Here is a 19,742-nt window from a genome sequence, read left to right on the forward strand (position 1 = left end):
CAAGTGTTGGTGAGTATGTGAAGAAATAGGAACCCTCATACATTGATGGTGGGAATGTGATATGGTGCCACGGCTTTGGAAAACAGACTGGCAGTTCCTGAAAAGGTTAAACTAAGAGCTACCATACTACCCAGCGATTTCACTCCTAGATGTGTACCTAAGAGGACTGAAAACATATGTTCACACAAAAACTTTTACATGAATATTCATAGTAGCTTTACGCATATTAGCCAAAAAGTGGAAACAGCCTAAATGTCTATCAACTGATGATTGGATAAACAAATGTGGTATATCCATATAATGGAATATTATGCAACCATGAAGGGGAATGAAGTACTGATACGTGCTACAACATGGATGAACTTTGAAAACGTTAAGCTAGGTGGAAGAAGCCAATCACAAAGGACCACATATAGTATGATTCCATTTATATGAAATGTCCAGAATAGACAAATCCATAGAGATAGAAAGTAGATTGGTGATTGCCAGGGGCTAGGGAAGTGAAGGATGGGCAGTGACTATTAGTGGTTATGGAACTTCTTTTTGGAGTGATAAAAATGTTCTAAAATTGATTGTGGTAATAATTGTGCAACTTTGTGAATCTACTAAAAACCACTGAAATGTACATTTAAATGGGTAAATTTTATGATTATGTGAGTTATATCTCACTAAAACTGTTATTATAAAAGATCTGCCAGCACTGCACTCCAAAATGCTTCCAGATGATATGATGCCTGGGATTTCCTTCAAAATAATCCATTACTGGGGGCTAAGGCTCTAGATGAAACAAGATTGGCCATGATTTGATAATTGTTGGAGCTAAGCTGTGGGTTATGAGGGAGTTCATTATATTATTTTCTCTGATTTTCTATATATTTGATATCTTCCATAATAAATATTAACAATGTATTTTTTATTTAAAGACCTTTGGTTCTGGGGTAGTTATTTGCAGGTCATAACCACGAGAGTAAGAATGGCTTGGTTAATAGCCAGGTCTCTGGAGGCAGTCTTCGTATTTTATTTTATTTATTTACTTTGTTTTTAAGTTTTATTTTATATTAGAGTATAATTGATTTACAATGTTGTGTTAGTTTCAGGGGTACAGCAAATTGATTCATTTATACATATACATATATCCATTCTTTTTCAGATTTTCCCATATAGGTTATTACTGAATATTGAGTAGAGTTCCCTGTGCAATACAGTAGGTCCTTGTTGATTACCTATTTTATATATAGTAGTGTGTATTTGTTAATCCCAAACTCCTAATTTATCCCTCCCCCTCACGTTTCCCCTTTGGTAACCATAAATTTGTTTTCAAAGTCCATCAGTCTGTTTCTGTTTTGTAAATAAGTTCGTTTGTATCATTTTTTTTTTTTTTAGATTCCACATATGAGTGATATCATATGATATTTGTCTTTCTCTGTCTGACTTACTTCACTTAGTATGATAATCTCTAGGTCCATCCATACTGCTGAAAATGGCATTATTTTGTTTTTTGTTTTTTTTTAATGGCTGAGTAATATTCCATTGTATATATACCACATCTTCTTTACCCGTTCATCTGTTGATGGACATTTAGGTTGCTTCCATGTGTTGGCTATTGTAAGTAGTGCTGCCATGAACATTGGGGTGCATGTATCTTTTCGAACTATGGTTTCCTCTGGATATATGCCCAGGAGTGTGATTGCTGGATCCTATGGTAGGTCTATTTTTAGTTTTTTAAGGAACCTCCATACTTCTCCACAGTGGTTGTACCAGTTTACATTCCCACCAACAGTGTAGGAGGGTTCCCTTTTCTTCACACCCTCTTCAGCATTTATTGTTTGTAGACTTTTTGATGTTTGTAGATTTATTGTTTGTAGACTGATGATGGTCATTCTGACCGGTGTGAGGTGATACCTCATTGTGGTTTTGATTTGCATTTCTCTAATGATTAGTGATGTTGAGCATCTTTTCATGTGCTTTTTGCCCATCTGTATGTCTTCTTTGGGGAAATGTCTATTTAGATTTTCTGCCCATTTTTTGACTGGATTGTTTGTTTTTTTGATATAGAGCTGCATGAGCTGTTTGCATGTTGTGGAGGTTAATCCCTTGTCAGTTGCTTCATTTGCAAATATTTTATCCCAGTCTTTGTATTTTAAATCCTGGTTTTGCTGCATGACTCTGGGCAAGCCATGTAGCTTCTTTATGCCTCAGTTTCATCATCTATAAAATGGAGGCATAAAGTACCCACCTAGGGATGGTACAAGGATTAAATAAGTTAATATTCACAAAGTGCTTCAAACACTGTCTGATACTTAGTAAGCATTATGTATGTTTACCTTTTCATTAAAAAGAAGAAGGAAGGGATACTGGTTGCAACCCATTAAATTGATTTTATGACAAAGAATTCAGTTCTGGCAACATCACTGCCATCTTGGAACTTGGCTGTTTCTTCTCAAAATCCATTTCATTTTATATTTCTGGTATCTTGTGCGTAGAGATGGTGTTAGCACCTGCACCTCCATCCTCTTGCTTCCCTGAGTGTGGATGTCCTCAGCGAAATGGAATATGTTGGTTTGGGGACAGGATCATTTCTCTCAAGGGAAACCCTTTAGACTGACCACACATAGTTGATCACAAACAGAATGAGTTCTTCCCTATTTTTAAAGAAAGAACTTTATCTTTCCTCCCCTCTCACTTTAAAACTGAGAATATGCTTTTGCTTTTGAAACATCCATACTTGCTACTCATCTACAGGGAGACAAGTGCTGTTGACATGCCCAAAAGAAAGTGCGGCTCAGATGCTAAAGCAGATCAGGAACTGATGGGCAGCCTCTCCTCTTCAGCCTGCTGTTCCCAGACACTTAGCAACATTTGTCAGATGCTCTGGAAATGCTTCTCCATAGACTGTGTTGAAACAGGCAGGTCCCCTTCAGCTGCTGTTCAGGGCCACCTTACACTTACACTTGACCCTGGTAGCCATTTTCCTGCCTGCAGTGGAGTAGGAGGAGAGAGGAGATAATTGTACTCAGCCCATCATTATGTTAAGTGTTTTCTGCTCTGGTGCTTGAAAATTCTCTCTCTGCCCTGAAAGCATGCAGTGGCTCCAGTTAGAGGGCCAGGTACAGGTTTCCTTTTCTCTACAAGGATAAGTACTTTTGGTGTCATATTTGTTCTTGTCAGGAAGGATTTTCCACTGCCCCTTCCTCTGTGGCTGAAGCGTGACTCTTGGTTCTGACTCTGGCCTTGGGTTGGGTCCATGGACGACCTCCATGGAGATACTCTTGACTTTGCAGAAGAAGGCATCAACTTTTCCTTGCCATCCACTAACCCACCTCTCACTCACTTTCAACCCCATGAACCGTAGACATGCATCCATTCCTTTAACTGTTCAGTAAGCATTTATTGATTTTCCACTACATGTGGAACGCTGCACTCAAGGCTTTGGGGTCTCCACCAAAATGAAGGAAGGAAGAAAGGAGGAAAGGTGGTTCTTGTTTTTGGGAAAAACCAAATTTCTTGTTAGAGAACTAAAATGTATATGTAAAGTTCTCAGAGCAAATCATCAGTGTCTATGAACACTTTTCTTGCTTACTTGTAACACTTACAACATCATCTATCAGGCATCATAATTTTCCATGTGCAATAGAAACTTACCCTGTCCTTTATTCTACTTCTCTTTATTTGAATTCTCCTCTGTAAGATGCAAAGCTCTTTACTTTGATGCTTTTGTATCCTTCACCCACCCTGACACATGCCCACCACATGGCAAGTGTGTTTCCTTTCCCCCTTTTCTTCCTTCCTTCCTCTTCCTGTTCTCCCTCCCTCTCTTCCTTCCTTCCTTCTTCCTTCCTTCCTTCTGCTTTCCCTTCTTCCTTTCTTCCATCCTTCCTGGTATTTGGATTTTGGTAAAGATTTTATGTGAAGCTTTGATATATTTAGAGTTACTTAGAATTACTCTTTTAAGTTTATCAGACCAGCACTACTTCATAGTGGAGAAGCAAGAGATGAGTCTGAAGACATTAGCCAGGTCACATGATGTAGCACTAGATTGCCATAATAAAGTTTGGATTTTATCCAGAAAGTAACAGGTGGTTAGTCACACATATTTATTGAATATTTACTATGGGCAAGCACTGTTCTAGGCACTAAGGATATAGCAGTCAAATGGGGTCCCTACCTTTAGGGTGCTTATATTCCAGTGGGGGAAGACAGATAATAAACACAGAAATAGGTAGTGATAAGTGTTATGAAGAAGATAAAAGAGAATATTGTCAAAGAGAGTGCCTGGGTTTGGGGATGGTTGTTCTAGCTAGGGAGGTCAGATCAGGCCTTTCTGAGGTGGTAACATTTGAGGCAAGAACTGGCAAATAGAAAGGAGGAAATGTATTCCAAGCACAAGGAATAGCAGATGCAAAGGACCTCAGAAGGAAGCAAGTTTGGCATCTTCAGGGAGAGAGAAAAAGGACAGAGCGGTTGGACCGTGGTGGCTGGGGTATGAGTAGAGTGAGATGTATATGAAGAGCTTGAAGGGTGGCCAGTTCATGTAGGGATTTCAATGCTGTATTAAGAAATGCAGATCTTTTTTCTGGTTCAATGGGAAACTTTGGAAAGTTTTAAGTATGATAGTTCATCTAATTTATACTATTAAAGAATATTCTAATGGTTGTCCGGAGGATAGACAGTAGTGGATAGACAGAGAGACTGAAAAGAAAATTTAAAATTAAATATTTATTGTTCAAAATATACAAACTTAAATAAGCGTAGAAGAATTTAAAATACTTAAACATTCAAATTAATTTTTTATAAGTTTGTAGAGTTTATGGTTCTGAAGTTATTAAAGCTTAAAATTGCATGAAGACTTCAGGGACATCCTTTATTTACTTATATGATTAGTCCTTCTTATGCAATCAATTTCTCATCTCTGCCATCATGTGCACCCCTGTGTGATGCCCTCCTCACTGTACCCATTATTCCAACCTCCTGTGCGAGGCTGCTCTTCCATGGGGATGCCCTGCTCACCCTCCTGGGGCTCTGACTCCCTGTGCCTCAAGGTGGAGGTGACCTCTTATCCTGCCTGGCTAAGAAGCTTCTTGTCCTTCTTATCTTCCTAAGATACCAACTCCATGCTCTGGGCTGCCATGGCTTACCCTTTCCTCATTCCTGAGATGTGGATGCCTACATCTCTTAGCAGTGGGCTCATCTAATACGTTTAGGACTGAATTGTTCAGGAAAGGAAAGCAGGGGAAAAAAAATGGAAAAGAAAGGAAGAGGAAGAAGAAGAGGAATAGTTCATTTGTTTTTAACCTTTCATCAATATATTCAAAGACATTAATTTCCCTCTAAGTATTATTTAGGTGCATCTCACAGATTTTAATGTCCGGTACTTTCATTGTCATTTAGTTGTAAGTAGCTTCTAATTTTCTGTTTAACCCAAGTGTTAGTCATTTATTTAAATAACATGAGACTTTCAGTCAAATTCTGCATAAAATGGAAACGTAAAAGTCATTTTACTTGTTTTCTCTAGGCATGTTAAGTGCCAATGATCCCTTTCTGGCTTAACAAAGAAAGTCAACAAGTATTTATATCTTTTTTTTTTTTTTTTTTAATTGAGGATCTTGAATCAGATGCGTATGTTTGATTGATTGATTGATTGATTGATTTTGGCTGTGTTGGGTCTTCGTTTCTGTGCGAGGGCTTTCTCCAGTTGTGGCAAGCGGGGGCCACTCTTCATCGCGATGCGCGGGCCTCTCACCGTCGCGGCCTCTCTCGTTGCGGAGCACAGGCTCCAGACGCGCAGGCTCAGCAGTTGTGGCTCACGGGCCCAGCCGCTCTGCGGCATGTGGGATCTTCCCAGGCCAGGGCTCGAACCCGTGTCCCCTGCATTAGCAGGCAGATTCTCAACCACTGCGCCACCTGGGAAGCCCCTATTTATATCTTTAAGATGCCATTTTAAATATTATCACCAGGGCAACACATTATAAAACAACCAATCAGCATTATAAGCCTCTTAGAGATGAGGAACTATTTCCTCAGGATATAACAACAGTTTCTGAAGTCTGGATGTCTTACAAATCTTTGTTATAATTAAAGTCAGGTCAGTTTTTATGATGCAGAATTTTCTATGCTTTTCTGACAGCTTCTGGGGGAAGTGGAAATATTTGCTTCTTATTTTGCAAAGACTTTTCACCAGAGATAGAAGAGTCTTTAGTTTTTCAAGGCTAAATGTTGAAATGTATGAAAAGAAAAAGAGACAGTTCTGAAAAGCCCCAAATTCAGTTGGAATGGGTTATATAAAATTTGCATCTATTTTAGTAACTTTTAAAGTTTTAACCTGAGAATTAAGTGTTCTATATCTTTGCTCTTTTGTTTTCTACTTAAGCTATTAATTTCTGAAAATAGTGACTTAAAAATTTCCAAGTAGACGGTTAATTTATTTCATTGTTCTATCAGTTCTTGTTCCATATATTTTTAGCTATATTACTAAGTACATATATGTTCATGATCATTGCATCTTCTTGGTCCTTTTTTCCTGATGCTAATATATACTACCCCTATATATCCCATATGATGTTTTTCATATTATATGTTCTTTTTTTGTCTAGTGTTAAAATTGCTATACTGGATTTCTTCTGGTTTATATCTAACTTGTTTAGCTTTTCTCATCCCTTTTAAAAAATAGAGTAAAAAAATTTTAACTAACCACCTGACTCAAGAACTAAAACAGTAACAATTAAATCTACCTAGTGCTTCTCTTCCCCTTCCTCCTATTCCACCCACCTATTTCCCTCAATGGTAATAGCTATGCTAAATTTTGTGTATATCATTACCTTGTTTTAAAAAACTATTTTATGAAATATATGTATACATACATCATACATACATATATGTACTATATATATGTAAACAAAGTATTGTTTTTTATTATCTGATTTTGAACTTTAAAAAGAGTGTGCACATTGTGTGTAGTCTTCCAGGACCTGCTTTTATCACTCAACATTATGCTACTCATATTCATCCATACTCTGTGTTACTGCATCTCATTAATTTTTACTGCTGTAAAGTATTTCACCATTTGAAAATATCATCCTATCAAAGGATTTTAACTTTTTTGCTAGTACAAACAGAGCTGTCATGAACTCTTCCTGTACATGAGTTTCCTTTGGGCACACACTTAGGAGTGGTATTGCTAAAGTGTAAGTTATGCAAATATTCAACTTGACAAGCTGATTTTATTTTGTCCTTTATTTATCTATCTATCTATCTATCTATCTATCTATCTGTCTGTCTGTCTGTCTGTCTGTCTATCTATCTATCATCTATCTGTGCTGTGTGCAAAATACTGTATGTAATCATCACTTTATTTTCAATCTTTCCACATCGTTTTGTTTTCAGTATGGGTCTTGTAAGTAACAGTTGTTGGATTTTTTCCCACCATATAAACCAAGAGTTCAATTTATATTTGTAATAACTGCTGTTATTTAGAACTTATTCTTGTTATTTTATTTTATGCATTCAGCATTTTGTATTTTAGGCTTTCTGATAAGTATGTAGTAATATCTCATTGTGGTTTTAGTTTGTATTTTCCTAATGGCTAATGATATTAAAAATCTTTTCATCTGTTTATTTGCCATCTGTATGTCTTCTTTGGTGATATGTCTCTTCATGTATTTTGCCCATGTTCTAACTGGATAGTTTTTTATTTTTGAATTTTGTGTGTTCCTTATATATCACAGACACCCATGCTTTGTCAGATATGTGGTTTTCAATATTTTCTCCAAATTTGTATCTTATCTTTTCATCCTCTTAACTGGGTGTTTCACAGAGCAGAAGTTTTAAACTTTAATGATGTACAATTTATCTTTTATTTTTTTTTTTGCCTCACCTGCTTCAGGTCTCTGCTCAAAGTTTACTTACCCAGCAAGTTTTTTCTTTTATGGATTTTGCTTCTTGTTTCAAGTCTAAGAACTTGTTGCTAGTTCTAGATTTCAAGGATTTCTTCTACCTTTTTTTCTAAAAGTGTTTATAGTTTTATGTCTTACATTTAAGTCCATGATTTATTTTGCTTAAGTTTTGTATAAGGTGTGAAACTTACATCATGGTTTATTTTTTGCCTATGAATGTCTAATTGTTCTAGCACCATTTGGTGAAAGGGCTATCTTTCCTCCACTGAATTGCTTTTGCATCTTTATCAAAAATCCATTAGACATATTTGTCTGAGTCTGTTGCTGGATTCTGTGTTCTGTTCCATTAGTCTATAAATCTATCCTTCTGCCATTGCCATACAGTCTTGATTATTGTAGCTATATAATAAGTCTTGATATTGAATAGACGGATCCTTCCACTTTCTTCTTCTTTTTCAAAATTATTTTAGCTGTTCCAATTCCTCTACATTTACATATAAATTTTAAAATAATCTTGTCTATATATGCAATAGATCTCGCTGGGATTTTAATAGGAATTGCATTAAATTTGTATATCTATTTGGGGAAAATTGACATCTTTACTATGTTGAGTTTTCTGGACCATGAACATGGTGTGTCTCTATATTTCTTGAGATTTTCTTTGACATTTTTTCATTAGTGTTGTGTAGTTTTCAGCATAAAATTTCCAGGCATGGTTTGCTAGATTTATACCTGAATGTTTAATTATTCAAATGATTGTCAGTGGTATTGTGTTTTTAAATTTTGGTGTCTATGTTTTCATGTTAGTGTATAGAAATAAAACTGATTTTCAATATTTATCCTGTACTCTGTGATCTTGCTGAATAACGTATTAGTTCAAGAGGTTTTTGTTTGTTTGTTTTTTAGTTTTGTAGATTCCTACAAAGTTCCTTTTCTTGAATTCCTTTTCTTGCCTTATTTCATTTGTTAGAACTTCCAGCACTATGTTGAATAAAAATGGTGAGAGTGGACATTTTTGTCTTGTTTCTGATTTTGGGTGAAAGCATTTAATCTATTACCTTTAAGTATGATGTCAGCTGTGGGGTTTTGTTAGATGTTCTTTATTAAGTTGAGGAGGTTCCCCTCTATTTCTATTTTTCTGAGAGTTTTTTTAATCATGACTGAGTGTTGTGTTTTGACAAATATCTTTTATGCATTGATATGATCATATGATTTTCCCTCTTAGCCTGTTAATCTGCTGGTCTACACTGATTGATTTTTGAATATTGAACCAGCCTTGTATACCTGGAATAAAATCTACTTAAACATGGTGGATAATTCTTTTTGCACATTGTTTAATTCTAAATGCTAATATTTTGTTAAGGAATTTCATGTCTATATTCATGAGCAAAATTGGTGTGTAGTATCTTCTTCTTTTTCTTTTTTTTTTTTTTTGTACTGACTCTGTCTGCTTTTTGGTATTAGGATAATACTTCCTTCCTAAAATGAACTGGAGGGTTTTCTCTTCTATGTTCCAGAAGAGATTGTATAGATTTGGGGTTAAATTTTCTTTAAAAATTTGGTAGAATCCTTCAGAAAACCCATCTTTTTTTTTTTTTTTAATTTTTATTTATTTGTTTATTTATTTATGGCTTGTGTTGGGTCTTCGTTTCTGTGCGAGGGCTTTCTCTAGTTGCGGCAAGCGGGGGCCACTCTTCATCGCGGTGCGCAGGCCTCTCACTATCGTGGCCTCTCTTGTTGCGGAGCACAGGCTCCAGACGCGCAGGCTCAGTAATTGCGGCTCACGGGCCTAGCTGCTCCGCGGCATGTGGGATCTTCCCAGACCAGGGCTCGAACCCATGTCCCCTGCATTGGCAGGCAGATTCTCAACCACTGCGCCACCAGGGAAGCCCAACGCATCTGTCTTTAAAAATAGACTTGATTTATTTTAAGGTAGACTTTATTTTTAAGAGCAGGTTTAAGTTCATAGCAATATTGTGCAGAAAGTACAGAGTTTCCCAGATACCCCCTGCCCCTTACATATATAGCCTCCCCCATTATTAACAACCTTCACCAAAATGGTACATACGTTACAATTGATAAAGTTACATTGACACATCATCATCACTCAAAGCCTGTAGTTTACACTACGGTTCACTCATGTGTTGTACTCTCTATGGGTTTGGACAAATTTATAATGACATGTATCCAGAGTTATAGTATCATTGCCCTAAAAATTTATATGTTCCACCTATTCATCCTTTCCTCCCCCTTAACCCCTGGCAATCCGTGATCTTTTTATTGTCTCCATAGTTTTGCTTTTTCCAGGATGTCATATAGTTGAACTCATATAAGTATGTAGAATTTTCAGGTTGACTTATTTCCCTTAGTAATACGCATTTAAATTTCCTTCAAGTCTTCTCATGGCTTGAAAGCTAATTTCCTTTTTAGCGCTGAAAAATAATCCATTGTCTGGATGTATCACAGTTTATTCATTCACTTACTGACAGATATCTTGATTTCTTCAAAGTTTTGGCAATTATGAATAAAGCTGCCACAAATATCTGTGTACAGATTTTTATGTGGACATAAGTTTTCAATTCCTTTGGATAAATACCAAAGAGTGTGATTGTTGGGTCATATGGTTAGAGTGTGGTTAGTTTTATAAGGAACCACCAAACTGTTTTCCAAAGTAGTGATATTTCTTTTTTGGAAGTTTTAAAATTATGAATTCTATTTCCTTAATAGTTATAGGGATATTTAAATTATTTAACTAATATTGGATGAGTTGTGTTTTCTTCTTTGTCTGTCCTGTCCATTCTGCTATGAACCATCCACTGAGCTTTTTATTTTGATTTTCGTATTTTGTAATTCTAAAATTTTCATTTGTTTTTTCTTTATATCTTCTAATTTTTTGCTGAGGCATATTTTGCATTTGTTTTAAGCATGTTAGTAGCTCTTTGATGAAGCATTTTTATGATGGCTGCTTTAAAATCTAGCATCTCTGTCACCTCATTTTTGGCATCTGCTCATTGACGTTTTTCATTCAGTTTAAGATCTTCTTGGTTCTTGATATCATGAGTGATTTTCAACTGTAACTTAGACATTTTTGTATCGTGTTATATGACCTTGGATCATATTCAAATCTTCTGTTTTAGCTAGACTTTCTTGACACTGCTCTGAGGATGCCACCCCACTGCTTCTAAGTGGAGCTAGGGGTCCAGGTTCTCCATCTAGTTTCCACTGACACCCAAGATGGGGAAGGAGCTCCTCTTTACCCCTGGATGGGGGTGGGTGGGAGTAATATCTCCCCACATGGTCTCCACCGACACAATAGTGGGGTGTCCATGTTACCAGTGGGTGATGAGGAAAGTTCTGACTCTCTATTAGGAGATACCTCTGATACCACCCCTGAGGGGAAGATGGGGATAGCTCATTACTGCCAAGTGGAGATGGAAGTTCTGACTCATCCCATGGTCCCCACTGACACATTGGGGGAGAGGGCTTGTTATTGCCTGGTTCTCTAGTTGGATTTCTGCCCCTGGTGGTTGTGTTGGGGTGCCTCATTACATCCTTGCAAGAGTGGAAAACTAAACTTCCCACTTTACTTTTTCTATCATGGATAGTGCTGGGACCACAGTATTTTTGGTGTTTGGCTGGACTAGAGTAGTCATTGTCTGAAAGTTTTCTGTCTTACTAGATTACCCCTTTCCTGGTCCTTTGGCTAGAGTGAGCAAGCTTTTGTTTTAATTTTATTTATTGATTCATTTGTCAGGGCTCATTGGTATTTTCAGGTTGCCATCTTCTTCAGCTCCGAGTCTGGAGCTGAAGAAAACCCATGGAGTTCAACACTGTGTCATTCTTTAGGTCATGAGGTCCCTAGCTGGTCTGCCTTCTCTCTACATTTCAGAGTTTTCTTATATTAGTTTTATATCTAATATCCAGGATTTTTAGTCATACTTAGTGGGAAGAATAGAGAAAATCCAGAAGTGGAGGACCAGGGTGGGTTTTAACATTTCCATTTAACAGAAGAAAGAGCTGATGTTAAAAGATGTTAATGAATATGTTTAAGGTCACACAGAAAGTGAGAGATAGAGCAGGATCAAACCTAGGCTGTGAAGTCCTGAATGTCAGTTGAGGAGCCATCCTTTTCTAGTACCTTTTCCAATATTTGAATCCTCTCTCTAATGTCCCTATCAAGTGGTCAACATTGAAGCCATGCAAGAAAGTTCTGTGACTCCTAATTTCCTGCTGCTTGCACCAAAACATGGTCCCTCGCTGGGCAGCATAAATCTCAGTTTATTGTATGGGGTAACACGTCCTGTTATTTGATGTTCCCATAATTCCTACTCCTGTGCAAGGCACAATGTTGATGACCAGTAGCTACCAAGGCTTGACCTTGGTATTAAAGCCCAGCCTGGATAACTCTAGGCAAACACTGCCTGAGATGTATGAGAAAGAAAGTATGGTCAACTTCACCTTTTCTTTTATATCCATCTCTCCACAATTCACTAGTCTTCTCCAGTGTAGAGGATAATGGTGATGCTCTGCTCAGATCCCCTTGGATACCATTTTACTATTTTTGTGCACCACCTGGGTTTTCTGTGCTTTCCAAAGACAGTATTTATTGCCTTTCTCTGGACACGCTGGCTCCCAGAGCCTGGTTTTCCTAAAAGGCAGAAAGCTGAAAGTACAGGGGAATTATGTCCCCTGGGGTGACCCATTTGGGAGCAGGCAACTATATGGTGTAACTTATATTCTGACTTCCTCCCCGAGAACAGGCTGAAGCTACTCTCTGTGGGGATTGTGCCTGGGGTGATATTGCTGTTTGGCTTCCCCCCCTTTTCCCATCCCACCCCTGCTTCCTCCCTCATTTCCCTTTGTAGCACTTCTTTAATAAATCACACAAATCCTCTTTTCAGAGTCTGCATCTGGGGAACCTGACCAAAACAACCATCAAAGAAGTTTCAATGTGGATGCTTGTTTATCTGTAACGTGAGGGTGTGTAGCACAGTTACTGTGGTCACTACTGAGGAGGAATAGGGAGGAGTCATGGCCAAGTTGCCTTGATCTTGTCGTTATGGAGACAGACGTGCCGGGCTTCATCACAGGGCTGCTTTCCTCCAGGTATGATGTTGCTGTGGAAACACAGAGCCTGAAGCCTCAAAGAACACTCTGTTCCAATCCCAGCTGCTTTATCCATCTGCTTTGTGTCTCATTAGCAGACGGAGCCTAGCGAGACAGGAGGCTTTGACCACATCTCTGTTCAACCCAGTTCTCTAGAGAAGGCCCCACCCCTGGACTTTCTCCTGGGTGAGTGGGAATCTTGGGGTATTTTTGGGTAATATTTGCTAAATTAGATGGAGAGAAAATCTTGTTGTGCTGCATGGTTTTCAAAATGACTGCTGGGAATCTCACTTACTGCATATTTATTTCAATCTAAGTTCACGTGGATCCATCTTAGTCTTATTTTCAGCTTGTAGATTCTTTCAGCATTAACCTTCCTGTTCCCAGAAATGAGAATAATTATGCTAACTCATGGTTAATGTTTCCTATGGTCAAGAAAGCAAAATTTTAAGCAGAGTAGTTATGGGATGAGTTATCTTTCCATGGTGATGGCACTGATGCTGGAATCTGACCACAGGTACCAATGTGGCCCAAGGCTATCTCCCCAATGGTTGACAGTGGTTCTCAATTACGCTGCAATGTGGAGATACAACCTCATGGTTAAGAGCATGGGCTTTGGTGTTAGATGGTGTCTTAGTGTGAGCAGCAACTATAACAAAATAACAGACGGGGTGGCTTATATTACAAACATTTATTTCTCATAGTCCGGAGGCTGGCAAGTCCAAGATCAAGGTGTTAGCAGATTTAGTGTCTGATTAGAGCCTTAGTTCTGGTTTGCAGATGGCTGCCTTCTTGCTGTGTTCTCACATGGGGGAGAGAGAGGGGACTCTGGGCTCTTCCTCTTCTTATGAGGGCACTAATCCCATCATGAGTACTCTACCTTCATGACCTCATCTAAACCTGATTATCCCCCAGAGGCCCCACCTCCAAATACCATCATATTGGGGATTAGGGCTTCAATATATGAATTTTAGGGGGGGACACAACATTCAGTTTGTAGCAGATGGTTTTAGGTTGACTCGAGTTAAGGAGAGAGTCATGAAAAAGAGATCTCTTTTATTGTAAAAAGTTATTTATTTGTCATTTAGAAATGGCAATGACTGCTACTTTTCATTGTTTTTGTTACTATTGTTGAAATCAAACTTTGCCAACTAATTAAAATTTCTAAAGTTAATTCCTGACATTTTATTGCCTGCATCTCTTAAAGGCATCAGCTAGATCTGAGAGTCAAGATTAATTTTCAGAGAAAAACATCAATATCAGTTAGGGTTCAGGCAGGTAAACAAATCATTCCAGGTATTTTAAACAGAACAATACTTAATATGGGGAATAAGCTGCCTACAGAAATCACTGAGAAGAAGCCAGATTCAAGAGGACAACCACAGCTATAGTCTATCCAAGGGGCCAGAGAGATTCTGATGCCTCCCAGAGGCCCGGAATGGATAGGAAACTAGTGCCAGCCTCATAGCTTCTCTGCAGCCCTAAGGGGGTGAATTTCAAGGGAACATGGAAGCTATTATTAAAACCCCCCATTTATGAAGCCCACGTATCTGCTAAAGCTAGCAGAAGGAGAAGAGTAATTCTATCCCCTTTCTGCCTTCTATGTCTTGCATGAGTGTATCTCACTGTTGTGGACTAAACCATAACCCTGCTGGCAACTGAGTTTGTGATATTTAGTTCTCAGGCTTTCTGCCCTTGTGATATAAGGGAGAACAGAGAAGGAAATGGAAGAGTGTGCAGGTCCAATAGGCAGTATCTGGTTATTGTTCATTTTGTATGCCTAGTCCCCAGCATCCTAGTTTTATTTCTCAGCACTTATAATTGTGAATGGGATTCTGATGTTTGTGAACTGGATGTTTCTAATTAGGCTGCTGTAATTATGCTTTTGCCCTTGTGTGGCTCTTTATATCCAATAGAGAAAATTCATGATTATAAACACAATGGATTGTTTGATTTTTAGGTCAACTAAAAGTCAGCCTGTATTTAGTTAAAGCCGAGGACCTGAGACTCAACAATTACACTACCATTAACTATCTGGGATGGTAGGATAACAACAGCAATCGTGATAATGATGATAATGATAGCTACTGCTTGTCTTTACTTTTGGCCCCTGTTCTAAGTGCTTTACATCTACTAACTCATCGCTCCTCACCAGTCATATGTGGCACTATTCCCGTTTTACAGATGGAAGCACTGAAATATCAAGAGGTTAAATAAATTTCCCAATTTCATACAGCAGAACCAGGATTTGAATCTCAAACTCGCTCTTAAACACTACAAAACACACAGAAATTCTAACAGTCATACACGATTTTTATTCATTTGTTACTTTATTCTAAATTATTTTATTGGGTTCCACCGAAGTATAAGTTTTCTCTGACTCTCCCTTCTGTTTACTCTTGTATTTTATGATAAAGTTAGTGGTTAAAGTTTATTGAGAGCTTTCTGTGCTAAAGGATTTGCAGGTAATATATCATTTAATATGCAAAACAGCTTTATGAGGTCTGGAGAGGGTAAGCAATCATTTCAGCATCACACAGCAAGGAAATGGCAGAGCTTGGATTCAACCTCTAACTTTGCACTGACTGGCCAATTCAGTAGCTACCAGCTAAATGCCACAACTGAGCACTTGAAGTGTGGTTAGCCTGAATTATGATGTGCTGTAAGTGTAAAATGTTTGCCAGATTTCGAAGACTTTTCACACTGTGGTGCATCTGGGAGATGCTGTGGTGTGAAATAAGACTTAAAACCTCATTTCCAGCCTCAATCTCTTCTTAGGAGTTCATCTAAAAGTTATTGAGCCATGTTGACTACTGTGATTGGAAAAGACTTTATTGAGTGCCAGGGACTTGAGTTGGAGGTGGGGTGGGTTTGGGGGGTGGGACTCGAAGGATAGGATACATTGCATTTGTTAGAAATGCCAACAGCATTTTGGGGTTTAGGAAGCAGATCAATCTTGCTGGAGTGATGTGTTGTAGCTGAATCTTATTTGCTACAAATCACTCACCCTGATTTTTGCCAAAAGGGGGTGTTTATTGCATGGATGCAAGGTTGTCTCCTACAACACAGGAAGGTAGTACGGCTGGGTCTTAGGTGGGACTGAAACCAGGGCTTTGAAACCTGCCAGGAACAAAGGAAGCCACTCTTTCTTTTTTCCTGGAGTTGCCTAGTCTAGCAACTCAGTTTCTCTCTCTGCTTTGTTGCCCCTTTTCTATGTTGACCCGCTTTTTCTGCTTCCCAGCATATGATGGAGAACGCTTGACTGACTGGAGTTGCTGGGTCCCTGTTCAAAATTAGTTGAGGGTGGCTTCCCTGGTGGCGCAGTGGTTAAGAATCTCCCTGCTGAGGCAAGGGACACGGGTTCGAGCCCTGGTCCGGGAAGATCCCACATGCTGCAGAGCAACTAAGCACCAGAACTACTGAGCCTGCGCTCTAGAGCCCGCGAGCCACAACAATTGAAGCACGTGCTCCTAGAGCCCGTGCTCCGCAACAAGAGAAGCCACCGCAATGAGAAGCCCACGCACCGCAACGAAGAGTAGCCCCCCGCTCACCAGAGAAAGCCCGCGCACAGCAACAAAGACCCACCGCAGCCAAAAAAATAAATAAATTAAATAAATAAATAAATAAAAAATTAGTTGAGGGGGAACCTGATTGGCTGAGCTTTGCTCAAATATTCTTCCTTGTCCAAATAATGAGTCAAAATAAACAAATTAAATAATATGACTGCTACGGAAATAACTGACTCTATTTTTTACCTGTTCTTCCATCATACATGGGTAAATTCCTCAACTTTTTTACCTCTCACAATACTTTAAAAAATACTTTTACTGCTGCATAATCATGTCACAGCTCTTAACCAAGAAAAGCAATATAGTTACCTATTTTATTTAAGGATGTTCCCAATCCAGGTGTCCTGAGAAGTCCTTTCGGGTTTGGTCAATGTAAGTACTGTTTATTGTTCCCATCTTTTTTTTTTCATTTTTCTTTTCTTTTTTTTTTTTTTTTAATTTTCTTTATTTTTTTATACAGCAGGTTCTTATTAGTTATCCATTTAATACACATCAGTGTATACATGTCAATCCCAATCTCCCAATTCATCACACCCCCCCCACCCCCCCGCCGCTTTCCCCCATTGGTGTCCATACGTTTGCTCTCTACATCTGTGTCTCTATTTCAGCCCTGCAAACCGGTTCATCTGTACCATTTTTCTAGATTCCACATATGTGCATTAATATACGATATTTGTTTTTCTCTTTCTGACTTCCTTCACTCTGTATGACAGTCTCTAGATCCATCACATCTCTACAAATGACCCGATTTCGTTCCATTTTATGGCTGAGTAATATTCCATTGTATATATGTACCACATCTTCTTTATCCATTCGTCTGTCGATGGGCATTTAGGTTGCACCCATGTCCTGGTTATTGTAAATAGTGCTGCAATGAACATTGGGGTGCATGTGTCTTTTTGAATTATGGTTTTCTCTGGGTATATACCCAGTAGTGGGATTGCTGGGTCATATGGTAATTCTATTTTTAGTTTTTTAAGGAACCTTATACTGTTCTCCATAGTGGCTGTATCAATTTACATTCCCACCAACAGTGCAAGGGGGTTCCCTTTTCTCCACACCCTCTCCAGCATTTGTTGTTTGTAGATTTTCTGATGATGCCATTCTAACTGGTGTGAGGTGATACCTCATTGTAGATTTGATTTGTATTTCTCTAATAAGTAGTGATGTTGAGCAGATTTCATGTGCTTCTTGGCCATCTGTATGTCTTCTTTGGAGAAATGTCTATTTAGGTCTTCTGCCCATTTTTGGGTTGGGTTGTTTGTTTTATTAATATTGAGCTGCATGAGCTGTTTATATATTTTGGAGATTAATTCTTTGTCCGTTGATTCGTTTGCAAATATTTTCTCCCATTCTGAGGGTTGTCTTTTCGTCTTGTTTGTAGTTTCCTTTGCTGTGCAAAAACTTTAAGTTGCATTAGGTCCCATTTGTTTATTTTTGTTTTTATTTCCATTACTCTAGGAGGTGGATCAGCAAAGATCTTGCTGTGATTTATGGTCTTCCTATGTTTTCTTCTAAGAGTTTTATAGTTTCCAGTCTTATATTTAGGTCTCTAATCCATTTTAAGTGTATTTTTGTGTATGGTGTTAGGGAGTGTTCTAATTTCATTCTTTTACATGTAGCTGTCCAGTTTTCCCAGCACCACTTATTGAAGAGACTGTCTTTTCTCCATTGTATATCCTTGCCTCCTTTGTCATAGATTAGTTGACCATAGGTGCATGGGTTTATCTCTGGGCTTTCTATCCTGTTCCATTTATCTATATTTCTGTTTTTTGTGCCAGTACCATATTGTCTTGATTATTGTAGCTTTGTAGTATAGTCTGAAGTCAGGGAGTCTGATTCCTCCAGCTCTGTTTTTTTCCCTCAAGACTGCTTTGACTATTCGGGGTCTTTTGTGCTTCCATACAAATTTTAAGATTTTTTGTTCTAGTTCTGTAAAAAATGGCATTGGTGATTTCATAGGGATTGCACTGAATCTGTAGATTGCTTTGGGGAGTATAGTCATTTTCACAATATTGATTCTTCCAATCCAAGAACATGGTATATCTCTCCATCTGTTGGTATCATCTTTAATTTCTTTCATCAATGTCTTAGAGTTTTCTGCATACAGGTCTTTGGTCTCCCTAGGTAGGTTTATTCCTAGATATTTTATTCTTTTTGTTGCAATGGTAAATGGGAGTGTTTCCTTAATTTCTCTTTCAGATTTTTCATCATTAGTGTATAGGAATGCAAGAGATTTCTGTGCATTAATTTTGTATCCTGCAATTTTACCAGATTCATTGATTAGCTCTAGTAGTTTTCTGGTGGCATCTTTAGGATTCTCTATGTATAGTATCATGTCATCTGCAAACAGTGACAGTTTTACTTCTTCTTTTCCATTTTGTATTCCTTTTATTTCTTTTTCTTCTCTGATTGCTGTGGCTAGGATTTCCAAAACTGTGTTGAATAATAGTGGTGAGAGTGGACATCCTTGTCTTGTTCCTCATCTTAGAGGAAATGTTTTCAGTTTTTCACCATTGAGAATGATGTTTGCTGTGGGTTTGTCGTATACGGCCTTTATTATGTTGAGGTAGGTTCCCTCTATGCCCACTTTCTGGAGAGCTTTTATCATAAATGGGTGTTGAATTTTCTGCATCTGTTGAGATGATCATATGGTTTTTATTCTTCAATTTTTTAATATGGTGTATCACATTGATTGATTTGCATATATTGAAGAATCCTTGCATCTCTGGGATAAATCCCACTTGATCATGGTGTATGATCCTTTTAATGTGTTGTTGGATTCTGTTTGCTAGTATTTTGTTGAGGGTTTTTGCATCTATATTCATCAGTGATATTGGTCTGTAATTTTCTTTTTTTGTAGTATCTTTGTCTGATTTTGGTATCAGGGTGATGGTGGCCTTACAGAATGAGTTTGGGAGTGTTCCTTCCTGTGCAATTTTTTGGAAGAGTTTGAGAAGGATAGGTGTTAGCTCTTCTCTAAATGTTTGATAGAATTCACCTGTGAAGCCATCTGGTCCTGGACTTTTGTTTGTTGGAAGATTTTTAATCACAGTTTCAATTTCATTACTTGTGATTGGTCTGTTCACATTTTCTATTGCTCTCTGGTTCAGTCTTGGAAGGTTATACCTTTCTAAGAATTTGTCCATTTCTTCCAGGTTGTCCATTTTATTGGCAT

The 19,742-nt window shown here is 38.1% G+C and overlaps 1 long non-coding RNA gene across 1 annotated transcript; it reads left to right on the forward strand.

The window, feature by feature from the left end:
- The first annotated feature begins 12,814 nt into the window (after nt 1-12,814).
- LOC103002017 (uncharacterized) lies at nt 12,815-16,312 on the forward strand. The gene is made up of 3 exons (XR_450791.2): nt 12,815-12,995; nt 13,091-13,181; nt 16,237-16,312. It is a non-coding gene; the product is annotated as an uncharacterized LOC103002017 (long non-coding RNA).
- Nucleotides 16,313-19,742: the final 3,430 nt, after the last annotated feature.

Source organism: Balaenoptera acutorostrata, chromosome 5 (assembly GCF_949987535.1).
Source record: "Balaenoptera acutorostrata chromosome 5, mBalAcu1.1, whole genome shotgun sequence".
NCBI classification, from domain to species: domain Eukaryota; kingdom Metazoa; phylum Chordata; class Mammalia; order Artiodactyla; family Balaenopteridae; genus Balaenoptera; species Balaenoptera acutorostrata.